Below are 22,540 nucleotides of genomic sequence, written 5' to 3' on the forward strand. Positions count from 1 at the left end.
GTCAAAAACGCTCAACGGTATTTCCGCAAAGTCTAATTTGTTTAGTCATTTTTCTGGAGTGACGCAACAACAGCGAAGGGTTAACTGCTACCATTTTCAAATTCTTTATCAATTTGACTGCCGTTGGACATCTTGACTTCATCTGTACTCTCTGGCCAGTTATCAATAATATCACAGATTATTAATTTTGGTTCAGTAATAATTCACACAGTTGCTGTTTGCGTAGTTCTGGCATAACATTTTGTGTTCCTCAAACACCAAAAATTCTGACACATGAACACTACCACATGAAACTCAGCACACGATCTTTGATGTAAAATAGATAAGAAGTGAGTTAAATTTTGTTCTTTTTCACTTGTCAAAATGGATCCAGTACATAATTGAGTGAACAGATATGGCACTTAGTGATATACACCAGATATGTGAAGTAAACTGGCAGCGACTGAATCATAATAGTTTGTGTCAAATATTTCAATAGCATAATTTACGCAAGAGCTTTTTCTCACGGGATAAATCAACTGGTTACGGCTCAAGTGACTTTTTACATTATGGATTTACTTTTTGTTTGATATAGGTACCTGTAGGGCAACATTACAACTGCGGGCAGCCTATTTGCAACCAGTTCTTTGACTTAGGTTAACCAATGTGTGCTGATAAGAAAGTTTAACTGCTGATTATGAAGCTCTGTTTTACCACAATAATTTTGATTCGGGAAATCTTCCTGCTTATATGAAGACTATTTTTAGGGCTTTCTATGGGGTGGGGGGGCGGGAGCTGTTTAAAATAAAATCACACAGGTTCTATTACAGACTCGCCAAACAGTATTTTTTAAAAATAGGTTCTTTCTAATACAGCACCGAACTAACAGCTCACTGCATCACATTTAATCATTTTCAACTATTGGACTGACTGGGTCAATCAGGAATGTCTACAGTTTGGAGAACTTAGGAATGTATATATTACACAAGTCAAAGGTTTAACGAACTGCTGGAATTGAAAGCAATGCTGGTGCTTGCAATATCTGTAGCATATGTCACAGTTTTGAGGCTGCAATTTCAATGTCTAGATCTGCAACATCAGAAACAATTTGCATTTATTATAATGCTTTTAACATAGGAAAACTTCCCAAAGCACTCCACAGAAGCATAATCAGACAAAAATGGATGTCAAACCAAAGGCGATATTTGAAGGGGTGACCAAAAGCTTGGTCAAAGAGGTGGGTTTTCAGAAGGGTCTTAAAGGCGAGAGGGAGGTGGAGATGGGAAGAGGATAAGGAAGGGAATTCCAGAGCACAGGGCCTAAACGTCCCAAGGCACAACCATCAATAGTGGGGCAAAGGGAGAGAGTGAGGCACAAGAGACCAGAGCTGGAGGAACAGAGAGCTTGGGGAGATTGTAAGTTTGCAGGAGGTTAAAGAGAAGGGAAAGTGTAAGATCCTGCAAGTATTTAAACACAAGGATGAGTATTTTAAATTGGGACATTCGTGGGCACAACCAGGGCACTGATCGCTGCAAGGCTTTGCCACAGTGTTAAAGATGGGAGAATTCAGAAAAATTAAAGAAAGTGACCCATTTTCAATTAGGCTGGTTTCCCTATGGCAACTGATGGAAAGCGGCCTTTTAAATTGTACTGGGCCCACTTTTGCCAGGGTCAAGTCATGGCAAGCAGATATGCCCGCTTCGTGCAGGTGTACATTGCACTGGGCAACTGAGGCAGAACTGGCAGAAATTTGGATGGTGTCATCCCAGCAGTCCCTTCTCCTCTACTGATGTCTACATGGAAGTGAGCATGTGCAAGAAGCACCTGCTCCAATTTCCGGCAAATGTTTCAACAGACAAAAAATGCGGCACAGATCGGTCGGAACCTGGTCCTATCCCAATATCTGCCCCACGCTAAAATGTACGCAGAATTTAGGTCCTGTGTAAGTAGTCTAGTTAGCAAGGAACTTAGGAATATCCCTGTTCAGAGAAACATAGGGGGAGAAATTGGATAGGGCCTATTATTGAGCAGGGGTAGCACAATCCGCTCTTACCCCGTGCCCAATGTCTCCTGTGCAGGCAGGACGAGACCTTCATGAGGCCTGAGGACTTCCCTTCAAGCAGTGTTCTAAATCAGTATTGACACAAAGACTCAATGCAATTCGCACTTTCCACCAGCAGGGAGAGCCCCAATCTCTTAAAGGCATGCTGGGACATTAAATTGGGCCGTGCAGCGCCCGTTGTTTTCGCACTACGCGGCCCCTCCAACATCCAAGATGGCGTCTTGGATGCCCATACACGTTTCCTGCTTGACGTGCGCCAGACCCCATCTTGGTATAGGAGTTAAAGCATGCGCAAATAACGAACGCTGGAAACATGTAAGGTAGGGAGAAAATGCGTGCAATCAGTGTGCAACGCTGATTTAAAGTGATAGACACCAGTTCGGAATTTAGCGCTCAACTCAACGCACAGTCTTATCCCCGACCATCTACAGTGCCTGAAGGACCACCCACCAGCGCTATTTAAAGGTACCATGCAGGTGTTGCAGGTTAGTTGCTGGATTATTGCTTCTGGCTGCTGGAGGAGCAGGAAGCATTTTTTGAAGCTCTCTATTCTTATTGAGAGTTCCTACACTACTTTTGAGAGTGCTTTGGCAGGTACTGTCTTACGGGTCAGAAAGTTACAACCCTGGTTGAACAACGTTCCTGCCAACCATGGGCGGTCTGCTAGGGCTCCTGCTGGGCATTGAGCATGACTGGGACCAGGCAGAGAGGCCACGCTCAGCAGGTCAAGCTGCGAGGAGACGAAGGATGAGGAGGTGCAGGGCACTCAGCAGGAGGCCCTATACAATGAGGGCCTTCCGGGATCAATTCTGTTACCTCAACATGACCGAGGAGGATTGCATCCGATGCCTGAGGTTCACCAAGGAAGCTGTGACCGAGATCTGTCAACTGGTGCGGCCACAACTGTAGCTTCAGAGCAGGGCAAGGACAGCATTGCCTGTAGCTGTGAAGGTCACTGTGGTGCTGAATTTCTACGGCTCAGGAGCATTTCAGGCCTCTGCTGGTGACATGTGCAACATCTCGCAGTATGCAGTGCACTGCTGCACAAGGGAAGTCACAGACGCACTGTACCACATAAGGAACAGGTTCATCACCTTCCCTCTCAACAGAGATGAGCAGAAAAGGCGAGCATGGGGGTTCGCCCGGATTGCTGGCTTCCCCATGGTGCAGGGTGCCATGGACTGCACACATATTGCCCTGCGTGCCCTGCACATCAACTCAGCCATCTTCGTCAATCGAAAGGGCTTCCACTCCCTCAATGTGCAGCTGGTGTGCGACCAAACGCATCGAATCATGGAGGTCGATGCCCGCTACCCTGGGAGTAGTCACGACGCCTTCGTCATGCGGCAGTCCAACGTACCAGCTATCTTTCACCCGACTCGGCAAGTCTGGGCAACAAGGGCTATCCCCTTGCGACATGGCTCATGACACCAGTCAGGAACCCACACACATGTGCACAGCAGGCCTATAATGAGAGCCATGCTGCCACGCGCAACATTGTGGAGCACACCATAGGCCTCCTCAAACAACGCTTCCGCTGCCTAGACCGGTCTGGAGGAGCCCTGCAGTACTCCCCTGAGCAAGTGGGCAGATTCGTGGTGATCTGCTGTATGCTGCACAACCTCGCCATCATGAGGGACCAGCCTTTGCCACCAATGATTGCAGAAGATCCTGAGCCAGAGGTGGAGGAGGCCGTGGAAGAAGAGGCAGAGGAGCAGAAGGAGGAAGAGGCTGAGGAGGAGGAGGAGGAGGGGGTGGAGCCAGAAGAGGAAGTGGAGGAGGACGCAAGGGTGCAGCAGGAACCACACGCCTTGTCTGCAAGGGCTCTGCGTGCTCGCCTAATCCGTGCCCGCGATCAATAATTGGAACTACATCCCCCAACTCACCAACAGTCCTACATTCCCCACCTTTCCGCTCCCATAAGAAAATCAAATCGCCCTCCATCTGATTATACATTGGTGTCCCTCTCAGCTCATTGCATAAATAAAAACCACCACCAAATGCAAAATCAAACTCTCATTTATCGATGAATAAATGAAATTATGCAAACATAACAGAACTATTCACCCTTGTGCATTCCCTTAGTGCCTGTTGTCCGTGTGCCTTCACCTATCCTAGTGCTCCTACGAGGCTTCCCCAGTGGCTGGAGCATGGGTGGTGGAAGGCTGCTGGCTTTCAATGGAGGAACATGCAGATGGCCTTGGAGGACGACCTCGAGCAGCTCTGGGCCAGGAGGGCCAGGCTTCAGACTGCATCTCAGCGTGGGCTGCAGCAGTCTGGCCTGGCTGGCCGAGAGACAACAACAAGGGCACTGGCGAAGTGGCAGGGGTGGGAACAGGAATGCTGTTGTCCTGAGAGAGGACAGCGGGTCCGACTGCCATGGTGCCACTGCCACTCTCCCGGGGCAGTGCCTCAGCACTCCTGGTGATCGGCTGGAGAACGGATTGACAGAGTGCTGTGATGCCCTGGAAGTCTCGTTCCACTGTGGTCCCCAGAGCCACGATAGCAGCAGTCTGAGCTTCCAAGGCAGCAGTCTGAGCTGCAAATGCAGCAGTCAGACCTTGGATGGCAGATGTTTGTGCTGCAATGGAAGCTGTGACATCGGTCATCAGATGCTGCATCATGGTGGGTTCCACAGGTGCGCTGATGGAGGTGACCACCCGCTCTGTGCAAAGCTCTGCGCCAAGTTGGAGCTGGACTCCTCCATGGCCCATCTCATTGTGCGCAGGCTTTCTGGCAGGTCTTCCAGTGCCTCAAGCATTTGTTGGTGTACGCCCATCAGCCATCTTCTGTAGCCTGGCCCATCAAAGTCCTCATCTGACTCCTCTGCAGCAGAACTAGTGAGCGACCTCGCCCTCCGGCGAGCTGGCACCTGTGGTACCCGATCCCCCCGCACCGGTTCCTGCGCACTTGTGCTCGGTGTCTCACCAAGTGCAGATCCATCGTCTAACCTAGCCTCTAAAGGACGCGCAGTGTCAGTCTCTGAGCTGGTGGAAGCAAGTATCCATTTTATCCTTACTTTACATCCTTCCGGCGTTCGGAATTTGCGCATGTGCTAACTCTTATACCAAGATGGCGTCTGGCGCAACAACCGATGCTAAACGGCCCAATTTAGCGCCCATAGAATCATACAGCATAGAAAGAGGCCATTCGGCCCACCATGCTTGTGCCAGCTCTCTGAAAGAGCTACCAATTGGTCCACTCTCCTGCTCTTTCCCCATAGCCCTGCAAATTTTCCTTTTTAAGTAGTGATCCAATTCCCTTTTGAAAGTTACTATTGAATCTGCTTCCACCACCCATTCAGGCAGCTCATTCCAGATAATAACAACTCGCTGATTAAGCACATTTCTCCTCCTTAACATCCCACTGGCATTTTTGCCAATTATTTTAATTCGGTGTCCTCTGGTTACCGACTTATCGACTCTTCTGCCACCGTAAACAGTTTTGCCCTATCTACTCTATCAAAACCCCTCATAATTTTGAGCACCTCTATTAAATCTCCCCTTAACCTTCACTGCTCTAAAGAGAACAACCCCAACTTCTCCAGTCTCTCCAGATAACTGAAACCCCTCATCCCTAGTACCATTCTAGTAAATCTCTTCTGCACCTTCTTCAAGGCCTTGACATCCTTCCTAAAGTGTGGTACCCAAAATTGGATTCCAGCTGAGGACTAACCATTGATTTATAAAGGTTTAGCTGACTTTAAAGATGACAGAATGAATTCATAATTTTGTCACATGGACGTTCAGCACACTCTCTCTCTCATGAGAAAAACAGTTTAAAAAATTTCCACGATCGATTACTGTAAAATGAACCACTCAATCATGTCTGACCACATCACCCACAAACCACAGGGAGAGTAGATTATGCAGTCCAGTGTCATGGTGGTTTATATTTCTGTAGACCACCCCTGTGGAAGGGTTGGTTTGATGTGGTTACTCGCTTGAGATGTTGAACAAAAATACTTTGGATGAAATAGCTGTGTCTCTTGGTTTATTATGATGGCATGGAGTCTGATCGTTTGGGCGCTCCCAGTTTGGGTCCTGTTGCAATGGAGCAGGCTTATCCAGAATGCATGCACAGTCTTAGACATCACACATTGTTCGAATTTTAATGGTAACAAGCTGACACAAGGTGGGATGGTAACAGTGACAGAACGTGGTGGACAAAGGGGAATTAATTAACAGGGATATCAGATGAGCAGGGATCTACAACAACAACAACTTGCATTTATGTAGCGACTTTAACGTAGTAAAACGTCCCAAGGCGCTTCTCAGGAGTCTAATCAGACAAAAATTGACATTGAGCCAAAGAAGGAGTCATTAGGACAGGTGACCAAAAGCTTGATCAAAGAGGTAGGTTTTAAGGAGTGTCTTAAAGGAGAGAAGCGGAGAGGCAGAGAGGTTTAGGTAGAGAATGGCAGAGCTTAGGGCCTCGACGGCTGAAGGCACGGCCGCCAATTGTGGGGCAAAGGAGGTGGGGGATGCACAAGAGGCCAGAGTTGGAGGAACGTAGAGATCTCGAGGGGTTGTAGGGCTGGAGGAAGTTACATAGTAAAGAAGGGGCCAATTTATATTTATAGACATCCGTGTGCATCAAGTACCAAATTGGAACTGGACTATCTGGATTGTTTTATAATAGCAGAAGTAGGCCTGATTTAAACCTGGCCTACTTTTTGCACAACATTGGTGGTATTAGAGGTTATAAGGCTAATTGATGTGGGAACTGGAAATGTCACACTGGCGCAATTGGGGGGAGGGGATGATCGTCTGAGGTTGAGGTTAAGCTACATTGCTCAATGAGAGTAGAGGAAGTTCCCCCCTTTATCTTAACCTATGCTTTACCTGACCTAAGAGTGCTTGATGTTGACACCGGCTGTTCAAAGTGGAAAGTGTACTGATTCCCAGACCTGACATCCATCAACTTGACGAGCACAGACTGGACCAAATAAAAAAGCATCAATAAATTAAATGTTGCAGTCCACATGTATCGTATTATATTTCTTAAAAGAGGCAAGCCCAGCCAAATCTGAACTGAGCCAAAATTCAGGCTTGTTTCTAAATATATCCAAATTGTTTTAGCTCGGATCGTAAAGGAATGTTCGGAGCTCACTGGGAATTTAAACCAGCCTCGTTCATCGGTTGTGTAAATGGTCTGTCCTTCAACCTCACAAAGACCAACACAGGCAAGTACAGCTCCTCGAATGCTACCATATTAAAGGCACAGCATGATTCTGTTTTATTTGCCACACATACAATTGGTACTGAAGCACAACAATGCTAAATTTGAAAATCATTCAAACTATTACTACAGAAATATATTTTTTTTAAAAGAAAGTGGAATTCTTACAGTTCTTCAAAAACATCTCTCAATTATCTCCAGGCCCAGACATTCGTGTCTACTGCGTTCGTCACAATCGCGGATTAACACTATCACCCACTGAACATTCAGTGATATCATAAATATCATGAATTTTCCACTTCAAAAAACCTGTAGGAGGCATTGAAGATTTCTAGACAAACAGTAAGTTTAATTTTAAATAAAATGAAAATGCTGACAATCTGAAATAAAACCAGAAAATTTACATCAATCCTGATGCAGGATCTACCTGTGAAACATGAACTTGTTTTTTTCTTTTTACAGATGCTGCCAGACCTGCTGCGTATTGCTAGCATTTACAGATAATTTTTAAATATCTGTACACTTCTATGAGGAAGAGTTAAACTAAAGTCTCTAAGCAATCACTTACCTGTAGCATTTTCTAGCAGCGAAATCTGTTTCCAATCAAGCTTTTAAATCTTGTATTGGTTGCTACAGAACTGTAACAACAACAACTTGGATTCATGTCGTACACCCTAAGGTTCTTTACCAAAAGGGAAGAAAATAAATAAATAAAATGGAGGAATGGCCGCCAGGTCATGAAGGGAGGGTAAGATGAGATGACCGACATCTTGGTCAATATCGTTGGTTTTGAGAAAGTTTTTAAAGGAGGAGAAAGAAATGGATAGGTGGTGGGCTTTAGGTAGAGAGAGCAGGGCCAAACTGGCTGAAGGCTTTACTGCCCGTGATGGGATGAAGGGAGGTTGGGAAGAGAAGCCATCACTGGAGATATGCTGGCTGCCTTTTGTGGGAGTCCCACAAAACTGGATAAGGGAGGAGAATTGATGGAGGAGGATGGAATGCTTGACTATATTAAACTTTGTTGAGAGGTCAAGACAAATGAGGAGGCATAATGCAGCAGGGTCACAATTACTGAAGATGCCATTCGTGACTTTGGCCAAGGCAATCTCAGTGCTGTGAGCAGAGCGGAAGCTGGACAGAAGAGATTCAGGCAGTAAGTTTTGAGATGGATGGATGGGCATGGAGTTGGGTGGAGATGACACATTGAAGGACCTTAGAGAAATTTTAGAGATAGGTTGAAAGTAGGAGATGACGGACACATTGAGGAGGGTGTGATGACACTGCCTTTAAAAGGGGGAGAGATGGTGGCTAAGCAAAGGAACCATTAACAGTATTATCAAGTATGGGAGCCAAGAGGGAAAATTGAGTAGTCAGAAGTTGGGTAGGGTGGAGATCAAGAGAGCATGGAAGAGATAAGTTTAGAGAGGGCATGTGGGGAATATGGGAGAGAGACTGCTTAATTACAGAGCTTGGAGCTACAGTAGATGGGAAATGGAGAAGGATTGGGAGCAGCGAGGGAGAGAATGGGGAGTTAGTGCTGAAGGCAGCTGTATAGATGGTCTCAATCTTAGAAACAAATAAATCCATGAGCTTTTTTGCAATTTGTATTGGAAGTGAGGGTGGAGGAGCTGGGAGAAAGGTGTTGAGAAGGAGGTTAGTTATGGAGAAAAGGAGCCTTGGTTTGTCCTTGCCCTGTAAGATGACCCTGGAGTAGGAGAAGGATTTGGATGAGGAGAACAAGGAACGGTTATGCCTGACGTAGCCAAGCCAAATCTGGTGATGAATGACTAGACCAGTTGTGTGCCAGGTGCACTCAAGTCTGTTGGCCTTCTGACTTAGGGAGCAAAGATGTAGACTGTAGTGGGAGAACAGCAAGGGTTGGTAATGGTGAATGATTTGGTGGGAATGAGGGTATCAAAAACAAAGAAGAGGGAGCAGTTTAACAGGTTAACAGTATTAAATAAATTGTGATGGGGTGAGATGGACAACCGAAAGGGATTTGGGAATTTGAACGTGAATTCTGGAGGACAGTTTTTTCCATGGGTGGATGCTGAAGGTAGTGGGGTTGAGATAAAGTAAGGGGGTGTGGGTGATAAGGGAATGAGGAAGTGGTGGAGATAACCTTGTTGGTGTTCGAGACCTAATGAGTGGAGATGCCATGAGAGATGACAAGTACGATGCTGGAACAGCTAAACTCCTGATTCCAAAATGATAGTCCTGCTGGTGTTAAGGGAAAATGAAAAATACATATAAATGAAGAAAAATTAAACAAAACTTCTTCTTATAAATTGTGGATATCAAATCAGGAAACTTTTAGTGGTTTTAATTTCTATAAAATGCACCATTAAAATAAAATGGCAATTAAAATGCCAACTGGTGATACTTATATCTTCAAATCTGCAGGAGTTATGCAGGCATTTTGAATCATGGACTAAACTTCCCATTTCATACCATACCGTACAATATAATCTGCAGAAAAACTCTTTTGTGGTAAAAAAGCAACTCATATAACTCAGTTGCTCGAAGTGGGAAGAAGGGAGCTGATCCATGCTGAAGTTCAAGCACAACAGATTGACAGGACAAAGAACACGCGGGCTGACCTCCGGGTCACAGCAATTTGACTAAATACATTTTTGTGGCTTTCAACGTGGCTACACTTTCAGCAATAAGTATTTATTTAAATCAGAAGCAGCTATGAAAGACATTCTCCCATGCAGACTAATTAGTCTCATTCTTCATGGTGACTGAAAGTGAAAAGTTCGTCTGAATTACTTTACGGTGCTCGAAAACACATTCTTGAATGATAGTGACAGTACAGTATGCAACCATGGTTAATACTGGGTATTGTATGTGTTGGTTAAAATCTACTCTTTCGTCTTCCAGGATATTTTGAAAAATTCTCGAGGGGAGTAATTTTAACTTTGGCCGATGGTGTAAAATATGCAATATCGAATCAACTGTCCATTATACAACATGGCCGATTTTCCGTTCCACTGAAGTCAATGGAAGGGAATATCAAGCATGGTGTATAATTCCAACCAGTTACTCTAAGGATTGCTTGTACAATGGCTATCTGTTCTGCTCACTATAAATTTAACCCAAAATCTAATTTTAAACAGTTAGTGAGCTGAGTGATTGCTGGCTGCAAGTTTCAGGGTTACAATAACCAGCTGTAAAATTCCTTAAGTATTAAGCAAACTGAAAGAAGCATAACATAGACTTTTAAAACAAGATTAAAACAATTAACCTACAAGGCTACGGACCAAGTGCTGGAAAGTGGAATTAGGCTGAATAGCTCTTTTTTGACTGGCACAGACACGATGGGCCGAATGACCTCTTTCTCTGCCGTAAATTTTTCTATGTTTCTAAGATGCCGATTAAAAGTATAGCATACTTGGAAAGAACAGGTGACTTTAGACCCATGGTTTCCTGAAGATCTCCACCACTGGGGTTTCCTCACATCATGTCTGGCTCTGTTGTAGACTAATTGATAGAGATTGATTGCTATGATTATTGTTGTATCATGAGACTACCAGGATGGTAGAAGGAGAACTAGATGAACCTTAGTCTTTTTTCATCTAGCAATTCCTATGTTTGTAAATCAAAAGACTCAGGTTAAGTGCTTCCACACAGTGTAAACAGAATGGTAGTGGCTTGAAAATAGCATTGGGTCACCTACGGCCCTATTTATGTTGACGCTTCAGCCGCCATCATCTTGCATTGGGTCCTAAGGTAGAGTGCCTACCTAGTTCAGGTGGGAGGCCATTTGTAATATACAAATCGGGATAATATGATGTACATAGGACTGCAATTGTGACGAACAAGTGGGAATTGAGCAGCTTAACCAAAGTGACTTGGGCTTCATGGTTGCAACAACAAGCGAGAGGTGGGCGTGCTCCTTACACCGACCGCTAGGGTTGCCAATCCTCCCAGATTGATCTGGAGTCTTGAGGAATTAAATATTAATCTCTCGGACACTGCTGCGATCAACGTGTGAGAAAAATCATAGGAGAATTAAGAGAAATTGTGTATTTTCTTTTCATTTTCTTTGAACGCTTTCATTTATCCATTATAAAAATATTGGAGATGGGGCAAAAGACTATTTTATTGACAGTTAAGAAACATGCAATCAGGTAACAAAGAGTCTGTTCGCTTTCCTGGCATGGGAAGGCAGCACGCCAGGATGTTGGACGTGTTGGGCAACCAATGGCGGGTGCATGGCGGCAGGGCAGTTGCAGGCAGGAGGTCACGTGATGAAACCTCCAGGAATCCGTCCAACCAGAGCTGGCAATCCTAATGACCACCCATCGTGAGTTGACTAGGCAAGCCCATAAACTGAAGCTGTAGGCTTCTCAGAGAAGCTTTGGCATCCAAACAAAAACATTTCTACGCACATTTTAAACATAGAAAATTGTACTTTACAGGTGGGTTTAATCACTTTATTGTAAATTTTGTAACTTATTGTATTACAAACTTTTTTTTTCCCAGTTGTAAGTTTCTCAGTTGGTGAGAGTCCAAGACAGCAGACGAAAAAAAATTCACAAAAATATTCGGAATAATTTGCCTCCTATTTTTAATTGGTAGCTATTGTTGACTTTTCATTCATCATTCTTTGAACTTCACAATTAATGGTTTTCATTCCTCTTTGTTACTTACTGATTAGTTTGTCCCCTACCTGTTCACCTGTCACTGTATTCTGAATATGAAATTTGGGTTAATCAAGTGCTATTATGATAAAGAAAATTTGCCTAGGATTTTGCCTGTGATTATGTGACATAAAATTGTAAGCAAAGTGTGACACAGGAAACGTACAGAGCCATACCATTTTTACTATATTAAATGTAATTTATACAGGGCAGACAAAAAATCTGAAAGGCCTCCTCCTGTGCCAAAATGTTCTATTCCTCCGTGAATCTTCACATTAGCGATAAGATATCTAATCAGCGAGGAACTCAACAAAGTTTCTTTCTTTCTGAATGAGCAAGATATATTGAATGGCCTATGTTGTATCTATCTGAATCAATAGGCGTCTACCTCAGATCACATCTCAAATCATCTTACTGGTTGGTAGAAGAGTGGTAATGGCATAGACCACAGAAGTATTTGTAGTACACAACATTGTTCTCTATATGGGGTGTAGGATCCAGGACTCTGAAGGAGAGATAAAATTGGAGAAGATACATTGAATCAATTTTTTTTTTACAAGCTAGCACTGTATCACATCTTCATGTTGCCACAGAAAATGAAGCAGCATTTTGGGGTTGGAATGCCTCTTTTAATGAAAAACAGGAAAATGTCTCTTCTTCTTTATAATTAGAAAACCACGAACAAAATTGAACGAATGTACGACTTTGAAACATGCGATTTCTGGGGAAGCAATTTCGTTAGCGGGTTGTTAATTACAAAAAGAAAAGAAGAAATGATCCTGTTTCTCATTAAAAGAATTTCATCCCATTTCAGGCAAGGTTCAGATTTTCTAGGCTTGGCTGCATTTGGATTGTACCAAAATGAAGTTAGTCATGCTGTGTGCTCATCTGGATTTATTAAAAACTTTGTACTCTGTGTTATTGGGATCAGTGCTAAATCTGCATCGAAATTCACAATGGGCTGGAACTTGGTCCAACCGGTGTGGCAAGGCTTTCCGCACATCCTGTGAACAAAGACTACGAAAATACTTACCTCGTGGTCTCCGACGTCCACTTGCTCCATTTTAAATTTTTTAAAGTTCAGCGCGGGTTCCTTCATATCGATAGAGACTGTGGGAATGGAAGCCACGCCCACAGAATCTGTCAGGAAGAGAAGTCACGCCCACAATCAGGCAAGTAAAGATCATTCATTTAAAGTGAAATTCTCCATGTTAGTGTAAATAAAAATTTAACATACCTTATTATAAAAAGCCAAGCAAATGATTTAATTTAATGAAACTTACAGAAGTTAAAAGTTAAAAAAATTAAAATTTTTAATTTTAAATTATTTTTTAATGATCAAAAAATATTAAAATAAGAGTAATTTGACATTCCACATTTTTAGAATTTAATTTTTTGTTGTTTCACAGTCATTAACAGTCACTGTTTTAAAAAGTAGTGTGGGGCTGGTATTTTCCAGCGTACCTTTTGGTGGCGTAAGTATCTTCGTTCCAGCTGGGCAGATGGGTAAGTTTACGAATGTTTCCTGATGTTAGCTGATGTTATAGATTGTAGCGTAGGTGGCCCTTTAATTTATACCTGTCAAACTGCCGGCGAACCAATGGAAGGAATTTTGCAATTTCAGGGTTTTACTGCACATGTGCGCATTCGTAAACGTGTGCAATCGATTCGCCGGCGGTTGGAGAGGACGCCATTATGGGACGACATCCTCAGGTGAGTAATTTCTGGCCCATTGTGTCAAAATAGGGATTAAAGTTAGGGCTCCAAGAAGATTGTGTTTCTGTTGTGCCAAATTGGAGCATCATTTTGCCGACAAGTGACGACATTTCAAAACATAATTCATTTGCTGTGAAGCACTTTGGGATGTCCTAATGATGCGAAAGTCACTATATAAATGCAAGTTAGTTCTTTCTTCCTTTAATTGTCAGCCTTCGCTCACTTTCCCCTCTGAGTCAGATGATCGTGGGTTCAAGCCCCACTCCAGGTACTTGAACACAAAATCTAGGCTGACACTTCAGCACAGTAGTGAGGGAGGACGTGCTGTCTTTTGGATGAGATGTTAAACCAAGGCCCCACCTGCCCTTTCAGGTGGACGTAAAAGATCCCATGGGGCTATTTAAAGAAGAGCAGTGGAGTTGTCCTATTGTTTCGGTCAATATGTATCCCTCAACCAACATCACTAACGTAAACAGATTATCTGGATATTTATCTCATTGCTGTTTTTGGGACCTTGTATGAAAATTGGCTTTCACGTTTCCCTACATTAGGACAGTGAGCACACTTCAAAAGTACTTCATTGGCCGTGAAGGACATTGGGTTGTTGTGGGATCGTGAAAGGTGCTATATATATGCAAGTTCTTTCTTTCTTTCTTTAGTTCATCCTTTCTTTCTCTTCATTTGAATGCAGCTGTATCTTTAAATTAAAAACCTTCAGTTTTAGAGAATTGGCATGTTCCAGTACATTGGGGGGATAAAAAAGTCGGATAAGGCCTATTATCGGGCATGGCTATTAACTCGCGCCCGATGGCCCCGATGCAGGCAGCGCATGAATTTCGTGCTGCCTGCTAATTAGTCAGAAATGGGGCGTGCACAGCGCACGTCATCAGCAGCCTACACCTCTTAAAGGTGCAGGTGCACATTTTAAATGGGACATGCACAGCCCACTGGGAGGAGGGAAAGATGGCCGGAAGGATGGCAGGACCGGCGCAAGAGTGGGCCTCACACTTCTCCGATGATGCACTGGAGGCCCTGGTAGAGGGGGTGGATGAAAGGAGGGCCAACATGTACCTGCAGGATGGCAGGAGACCCTCCAGACTCCAGTTCTGCAGGCACTGGGAGGCTGTGGCCCAGGAAGTGAATGCCAAGAGCATTGCACCATGCAGGTAGGTGCAGTGCTGAAAGGAGTTCAATGATTTGACACGCGTGGTCAAGGTGAGTGAATGCAGGTGTCAAGTGGCACATCCTACCAACTGCATCACTGCTCCATGCATCACACCCCCCATCACCCACCCACCAACAAACACTGCCCATCCATACGCAATGCTGCACTTGGCATGCTGCATCTCACCCGCACTTAGTACCACACTTGCAGGCCACACAACCACTATTCACAGGTCACACACACTGGCAGCTATTCGACCATGACAGGCACATCACCCGCACACTTTGCAGGATACTCACTGACACACTGCCCTCTGTCTTGCAGGAGAAGGTGATGCACAACAGCGAGCAGCAGAAGAGACCTGAGGGTGGACAGGCACCCTACACATCCACAGCCCTTCGGAGGAGACTGTGCTTCAGATCACTGGCCGGGCCGTCACTGCAGCCTTGAACACATGCCGCACTGGAGGTCCCGATGAAGGGGGTCTCTGCATATCTAATGCTCCTTCACCCTTCCCACATCTCCCTCCTCCCGTAATCTTTTCTGACTCACGTTCTGCAGATGCTGTCGACATGCACGTCTTACTTGCTCCTCTCCCCGCTCCACAACTCAACCTGTTTCCCTTTGTCATTGCAGAACACGTGGCAGCAACGTCCGAGGAGGAGGACGCTGAAAGCACATTGTCACTCGCATCCACCAGCTCAGAGACTGATGCTGCGCGTCCTTTAGAGGCTAGGTTAGAGGAGGGATCTGCACGTGTTGAGACACCGAGCACAAGTGCGCAGGAGCTGGGGCGGGGGGAGCGGATACCGCAGGTGCCAGCTCGCCGGAGGGTGAGGTCGCTCACTAGTTCTGCTGCAGAGGAGTCAGATGAGGACTTTGATGGGCCAGGCTACAGAAGATGGCTGATGGGCATATACCACCAAATGCTTGGGGCACTGGAAAGCCTGCCAGAAGGCCTGTGCACAATGTCAAGGAGCATAGAGGAGAGCTTGGAGCAACATGGAATGGGTGGTCACCTCCATTAGCGCACCTGTGGATCCCACCGTGATGCAACGCCTGATGGCCGATGTCGCGGCTTCCATTGCAGCGCAAAACGATGTCATCAAAGGTCTACAAGCTATGGTTGCTGCTCAGACTGCTGCAATAGAAGCTCAGTCTGCTGATATCGTGGCTCTCGGGACTATTGTGGAACAGGGCTTCCAGGGCGTCACAGCATTCCAGCAATCTGTTCTCCAGCTGATCACCAGGACTGCTGAGGCCCATGGTGTGCTCCACGACGATGCGTGTGGCAGCATGGCTCTCATTGTAGACCTGCTCTGCAGGTGTGCGTGGGTTTCTGACCAGATTCATGAGTCGCTGTGTGAGGGGATAGCCCCTGTCGCCCAGTAGCCAGCCTTTAACTTGCCGAGCCGGGTGAAAGATAGCTGGCATGTTGGACTGCCGCATAACGAAAGTGTCGTGACTGCTCCCAGGGTAGCGGGCATGGACCTCCATGATCCGATGCATGTGGTTGTACACTAGCTGCACACTCATGGGGTGGAAGCCCTTTCAATTGACGAAGATGGCTGAATTGATATGTGGGGCACACAGAGCAATGTGTGTGCAGTCAATGGCAACCTACTCCATGGGGAAGCCAGCAATGCGAGCGAACCCCCGTGCTCGCTCGTTCTGTCAAGAGGGAAGGTGATAAACCTGTTCCTCATTTCATACAGTGTGTCTGTGACTTCCCTCATGCAGCAGTGCACTGCATACTGCGATATGTTACAAATATCGCAAGTAAAGTCCTGAAATGACCCTGAGCCGTAGAAGTTCAGCGTACAGTGACCTTCACAGCCACAGGCAGCCCTGCTCTGAGGCTGCAGTTGTGGCCGCACCAGTTGACAGATCTCTGTCACGGTCTCCTTGGTGAACCTCAGCCATGGATGCAATCCTCCTCACTTATGTTGAGGTAAGCGAATTGGTCCCGGAAGACCCTCATTGGATATGGCCTCCTGCTCAGTGCCCTGCGCCTCCTCCTCCTCCCTCTCCTCGCAGCTCGACCTGCTGTGCGTGGCCTGTTTGTATGCACCCAGTTGTGCTCAATGCCCAGCGAGAGCCCTAGCAGACCACCCATGGTTGCCAGGAATGTTGTTCAACCACGGTTGGAACTTTCTGAACCATAAGGCAGTACCTGCCAAAGCACTCTCAAATGTACTGTAGCAACTCTCAGTAAGAATAGGGAGCTTCAAAAAAAAACTTCCTATTCCACCAGCAGCCAGAAGCAATAGTCCAGCAACCAACCTGCAACACCTGTATGGTCCCTTTAAATTGCGCTGGTGTGGGGTCCTCCAGGCACTCTGGGGAATCAAGGGATATTGGGATCAGGCAGGAAAGTGGAGTTGAGTTTGGAGATCAGGCATGATCTGATTGAATGGCAGAGCAGATTTGAGGGGCCGTTTGGCCTACTCCTGCTCCTATTTCTTATGCTCTTATGTTCTCTAAGACATGTTCAGGTGTACATGGTTAAGACAGTGGGTTGAGCTGAGCTTTAAGGTCCAAAATGATGTCTATCACTTTAAATCAACGTTGCACACTGATTGTACGCATTTTCTCCCTATTTTACACGCTGCCAGCGTTCGGTATTTGCGCATGTGCTAAAACCTATACCAAGATGGCATCCGGCACACGTCACACTGGAAACATCTGTGTGCAGCAAAGATGCCACCTTGGTACTTCGGGAGGCTGTGTAGTGCTGAAACAGCGGGCGCTACACGGCCCAATTTCTAGCCCACAGTGTTTTATGATGGTAAGATGCGATTCCCCACGTAGTCTCTTCCTAAACTTTGTTGTAGAGTCCGATGCAGGCACTGATCAAAGGGTTTTCACTTTCACACACACAGGGAGAAGAACAATGGGAGGATAAAGTTGCACTGGACCTCTTATACTCACTCACTGGCACCAAGAGGTCGGGCACCATCTCGAAAGAAAGAAAAAACCTGCATTTATATAGTGCTTTTCACGACCTCAGGATGTTCCCAAATACTTTACAGCCAATAAAATACTTGTGAATCTAGTCCAGGAAATGATGAGTACCCTGGAAGGACCCAAAAGTAAAGTATCAAAGAGGCAAGGCCATTTCTCTCTCTGAATGCATGACATTGTGTATTACCGACTATGATTGGTAGCAGTTTTGAGTGTCATTATCCAACAGCAGGATACCTTAGATGTGAAACTATCGTTATGATAAGAGATTTGAGATAGAATCATAGACATTTACGGCACAGAAGGAGGCCATTCGGCCCATCGTGTCTGTGCCGGCCGAAAAACAGCTATTCAGCCTAATCCCACTTTTCAGCTTTCGGTCTGTAGCCTTGTAGATTATGGCACTTCAAGTGCATATCCAAGTACTTTTTAAATGCGATGAGATACTGGGACTGTTTCCATTGGAACAGAGAAGACTAAGAGGAGATTTAACAGAGGTTTTTAAAATTATGTGGGGTTTTGATAGATTGTATAGAGAAATACCCTATTCCCGCTACTCTATTTCTTCTGTTTGTGGAATCAGTGACAAGGGATCATCAATGTAAAATTGTCACTAAGAGACTGAGGAGAGAGGTTAGGAAAAATGTCTTTATGCAGAGGGTTTTTGGAGCATGGAAAATTTTCGCACAGTGAGTGCTTAAGGTAGAGATCATTCCATCTTTTAAGAGAAAACTGGATAAATATTTAAAATACAGGAAGATGCAGGGCTATTGGGAGAGAACAGAGCAGTGGGATTAGTTCCATATTGTTCTAGCAAAGATCCGACACGATGGGCCAAACAGCCTTGTACTGTGTTGTGAGCTTCTATGCTTCTGCGACTGGACAGGAAAGGACTGCACTATGGCGCACGGAGGGTGCATTTCTCATGCACTGCTGGCCGCCCTGCACTCTTGCTGCACCACATCAGCTTCCCCCTTTACAGGATACAAGTCTGTTTTCTATGATGGTCACGTACCATTCTGGTTCCCTAATAATTTAGAACAAGTGTGAGTGCCTGATCGCTCCTCGAGTCTGTAGGTGCTAAGTGTTCAATTCATCGACATTCTCGAACTGCAAATGGACTGCATTCCCTGGCAGTATGGGGTACTGTATGCATGTCATTCTCTGTGTGTCTGATTTCCTGATGCCGTGGAGTCTATTTTCCAAATGTTGTAAATTCTCCACCCAATTTGGGTTTTGACAGAAAAAAAACACATTTTTACTGATTTTCCACCCTGCTTATTTGGACCAAATAGTGTTTCCATGCTGCATCAAAATCACCATTTCATCAGATTCAATCAACTGCAGACACCGCACGATTTAGTTTGTTAGAATTACAGACTCCCGCCAAGTGTGGAATTAAAACCCAATTCAACCAGGTTTATAACCTCCAGTCTGTAAGGCACAAGGAAAATAAAGTGCCATTTAAAATTTATCATTAGGTTTATAATACATTTTACAATGTTGTTTTTCCATTATAAATTCTAGCAGTAAACCTATCAGTCTTTCAAACATTGCTGAGTGCTAAACTTTCACAACGTAAATCTTGTCTGCACCATCATCACTGCATTAGTATAAATGACCACTGTTGAAAAATGTGCATGTGGAAATTTATGAGTATGGCAATTAACTTCTATTTGTGAAATAGCACGATCCAAGCCACCTGTCAGATATTATGTTAATTAAGGCCGGGCTCACATTATTAGGCAGGACCACATGTGACAGATAATTCCAGATATCGTATGTCATGTTGCACTGAGCTCGACCTGTTACCTTTTATATGAAATATTGAATGACTTTTCATTCTCTGCATACTTCCTAACCTTAAAACACGTACGTGAAAAGTACTTTTATATGTTTTGGAGCAACGCTGAGATTTTGGAAATATTTAACTGTATCAAGAATGAATTTTTGTGGTAAAATAACTGATCAGAACGAGAAATGACTCTAAAAGTATTTATAATTTCTCTATTTACCAAGAACAGAACTAACCTGTGAGCTTTGGGAAGAATTCTTGATACAGATACAACCACAGGGTCACCCTTGAGATGGAGTGGGATCAGCCATTTATGCTGTTGGATGCTGCCCAATATTGCTTATCTGGCTTTCAGCTAACTCAGTGGAAGTCTGAATGATGATGTTCCAGGATGATAAAGAGGAGCATGGCTGGATCAGGACAAGTATGTGTTGGACATTGGCCAATGAAGCAACCATATCCCTTGATATTGCTTTAAAAAATGCAAGTGCTCTGTTCTCACATTGCAACCACATTGCACAGATTCCACTAATTTTTCAAATGTCCGCATTGCCTCCTGATTGCTCTGCAAATGTGATGAAGATGTTCAACTAAAAATGCCTGTGTGTTTTGGCTTTTGGCATCCAAATCAAGGCCAGAAGAGGCAGAGGATTGAGACCTTCTGGACCAGAGATTGGTGTGTGCCATCAAATGACCAAAAAGTAAAATGTCACAGTAGTTCCATGGAATGCTCATGGTCCCCTGTGATGCCCTACAAAGGATAACTCCATACAAAAGCTAGTGTCTCAACAGCACATTCAACGTCCTGTTGCCCATATCTATGTAACTACTGCCTTTGGTTGGGATTATCTTCTTTAAGAATTATTCTGAGCGCACGGACATCTCCTTTTCATCCACCATCAAGATGGCATTCAGTTGTATTGACCCCAAAGTTATGGAAGAATTATCTGTAGAAACATAAGGTTAAAATTTTGCTCAATTCACAACGGACTATCCATAAACTGTCACAACATGTCTTTGAATATTATTCATAGCCACACTGAAAATATAGACTAAAACATTTACATCTGCCTTAATGGACATGCATATATATTGTGCATAGTATAAATAATTTCATAAAATAATTTAACAATCATCAGTCTTGTTCGTCAGAGAAAAAGAAGAACTTGCATTTATGCATCATCTTGTCACTAGTCTCAGAAGCGTGTCAAAACTCATAGAATCATAGAAAAGTTACAGCATGGAAGGAAGCCATTCGGCCCATCGAATCCGTGCTGGCTTTATGCAAGAGCAATCCAGCTGGTCACACTCCCCCGCCCTATCCCCGTAGCCCTGCAAATTTTTTCCTTTCAAGTACTTATCCAGTTCCCTTTTGAAGGCTGTGATTGAATCTGCCTCCACCACCCCCTTGGGCAGTGCATTCCAGATCCTAACCATTCGGGTAAAAAAGGTTTTCCTCATGTCATCTTTGGTTCTCTTGTCAATCACCTTAAATCTATGTCCTCTGGTTCTTGATCCTTCCGCCAATGGGATCAGTTTCTATGTACTGTCTAGACCCTTCATGATTTTGAATACCTCCATCAAATCTCCTCTCAACCTTCTCTCCTCCAAGGAGAACAACCCCAGCTTCTCCAGTCTATCCACATAACTGAAGTCCCTCATCCCTGGAATCATTCTAGTAAATCTCTTCTGCACCCTCTCTAAGGCCTTTACATCTTTCCTAAAGTGCGGTGCCCAGAACTGGACACAAGACTCCAGTTGTGGCCGAACCAGTGTTTTATAAAGGTTCATCATGATTTCCTTGCTTTTGTACTCTATGCCTCTATTTATAAAGCCCAGGATCCCGTATGCTTTTAGGAACATAGTAACATAGGAACAGGAGTAGGCCATTCAGCCCCTCGTGCCTGCTCCGCCATTTGATAAGATCATGGCTGATCTTTGGCCCATATCCCTTAATACCTTTGGTTGCCAAAAAGCTATCTATCTCATAATAAATTTAGCAATTGAGCTAGTATCAATTGCCGTTTGTGGAAGAGAGTTCCAAACTTCTACCACCCTTTGTGTGTAGAAATGTTTTCTAATCTCAGTCCTGAAAGGTCTGGCTCTAATTTTTAGACTGTGCCCCCTACTCCTAGAATCCCCAACCAGCGGAAATAGTTTCTCTCTATCCACCCTATCCGTTCCCCTTAATATCTGATAAACTTCGATCAGATCACCCCTTAACCTTCTAAACTCTAGAGAATACAACCCCAATTTGTGTAATCTCGCCTCGTAACTTAACTCTTGAAGCCCGGGTATCATTCTAGTAAACCTACGCTGCACTCCCTCCAAGGCCAATATGTGCTTCCGAAGGTGCGGTGCCCAGAACTGCTCACAGTACTCCAGGTGCGGTCTAACCAGGGTTTTGTATAGCTGCAGCATAACTTCTGCCCCCTTGTACTCCAGTTCTCTAGATATAAAGGTCAGCATTCCAATAGCCTTCTTTTTTAACCGCTTTCTTAACCTGTCCTGCCACCTTCAACGATTTGTGTACATATACCCCCAGATCTCTCAGTTCCTGTACCCCTTTTAGAATTGTGCCATTTAGTTTATTTTGAATCTCCTCATTCTTCCCACCGAAATGTATCACCTTGCATTTTTCTGTATTAAATTTCATCTGCCACGTGTCCGCCCATGCCACCAGCCTGGCTAGATCCTCTTGAAGTCTATCACTATCCTCCTCGCTGTTCACTACACTTCAAGTTTTGTGTTACCCGCAAATTTCAAAATTGTGCTCTGTACAGCCAAGTCCAAGTCATTAATATATATCAAGAAAAGCAGTGGTCCTAGTACCAACCCCCGGGAAACACCACTGTACACCTCCCTCCAGTCCGAAAAACAATCGATCACCACTACTCTCTGTTTCCTGTCACTTAACCAATTCTGTATCCATGTTGCTACTGCCCCCTTTTATTCCCTGGGCTTCAATCTTGATGACAAGCCTATTTTGCGGCACTTTATCAAAACGCCTTTTGAAAGTCTGTATACAACAC

The 22,540-nt window shown here is 44.6% G+C and overlaps 1 long non-coding RNA gene across 1 annotated transcript; it reads left to right on the forward strand.

Moving 5' to 3' along the window:
* Window positions 1–264: 264 nt before the first annotated feature.
* On the forward strand, window positions 265–20,632 carry LOC137331173 (uncharacterized). Its single transcript, XR_010965382.1, has 3 exons — window positions 265–329; window positions 13,493–13,581; window positions 19,738–20,632. It is a non-coding gene; the product is annotated as an uncharacterized lncRNA (long non-coding RNA).
* The last annotated feature ends 1,908 nt before the right edge of the window (window positions 20,633–22,540 follow it).

This window comes from Heptranchias perlo, chromosome 13 (genome assembly GCF_035084215.1).
Source record: "Heptranchias perlo isolate sHepPer1 chromosome 13, sHepPer1.hap1, whole genome shotgun sequence".
NCBI lineage: Eukaryota > Metazoa > Chordata > Chondrichthyes > Hexanchiformes > Hexanchidae > Heptranchias > Heptranchias perlo.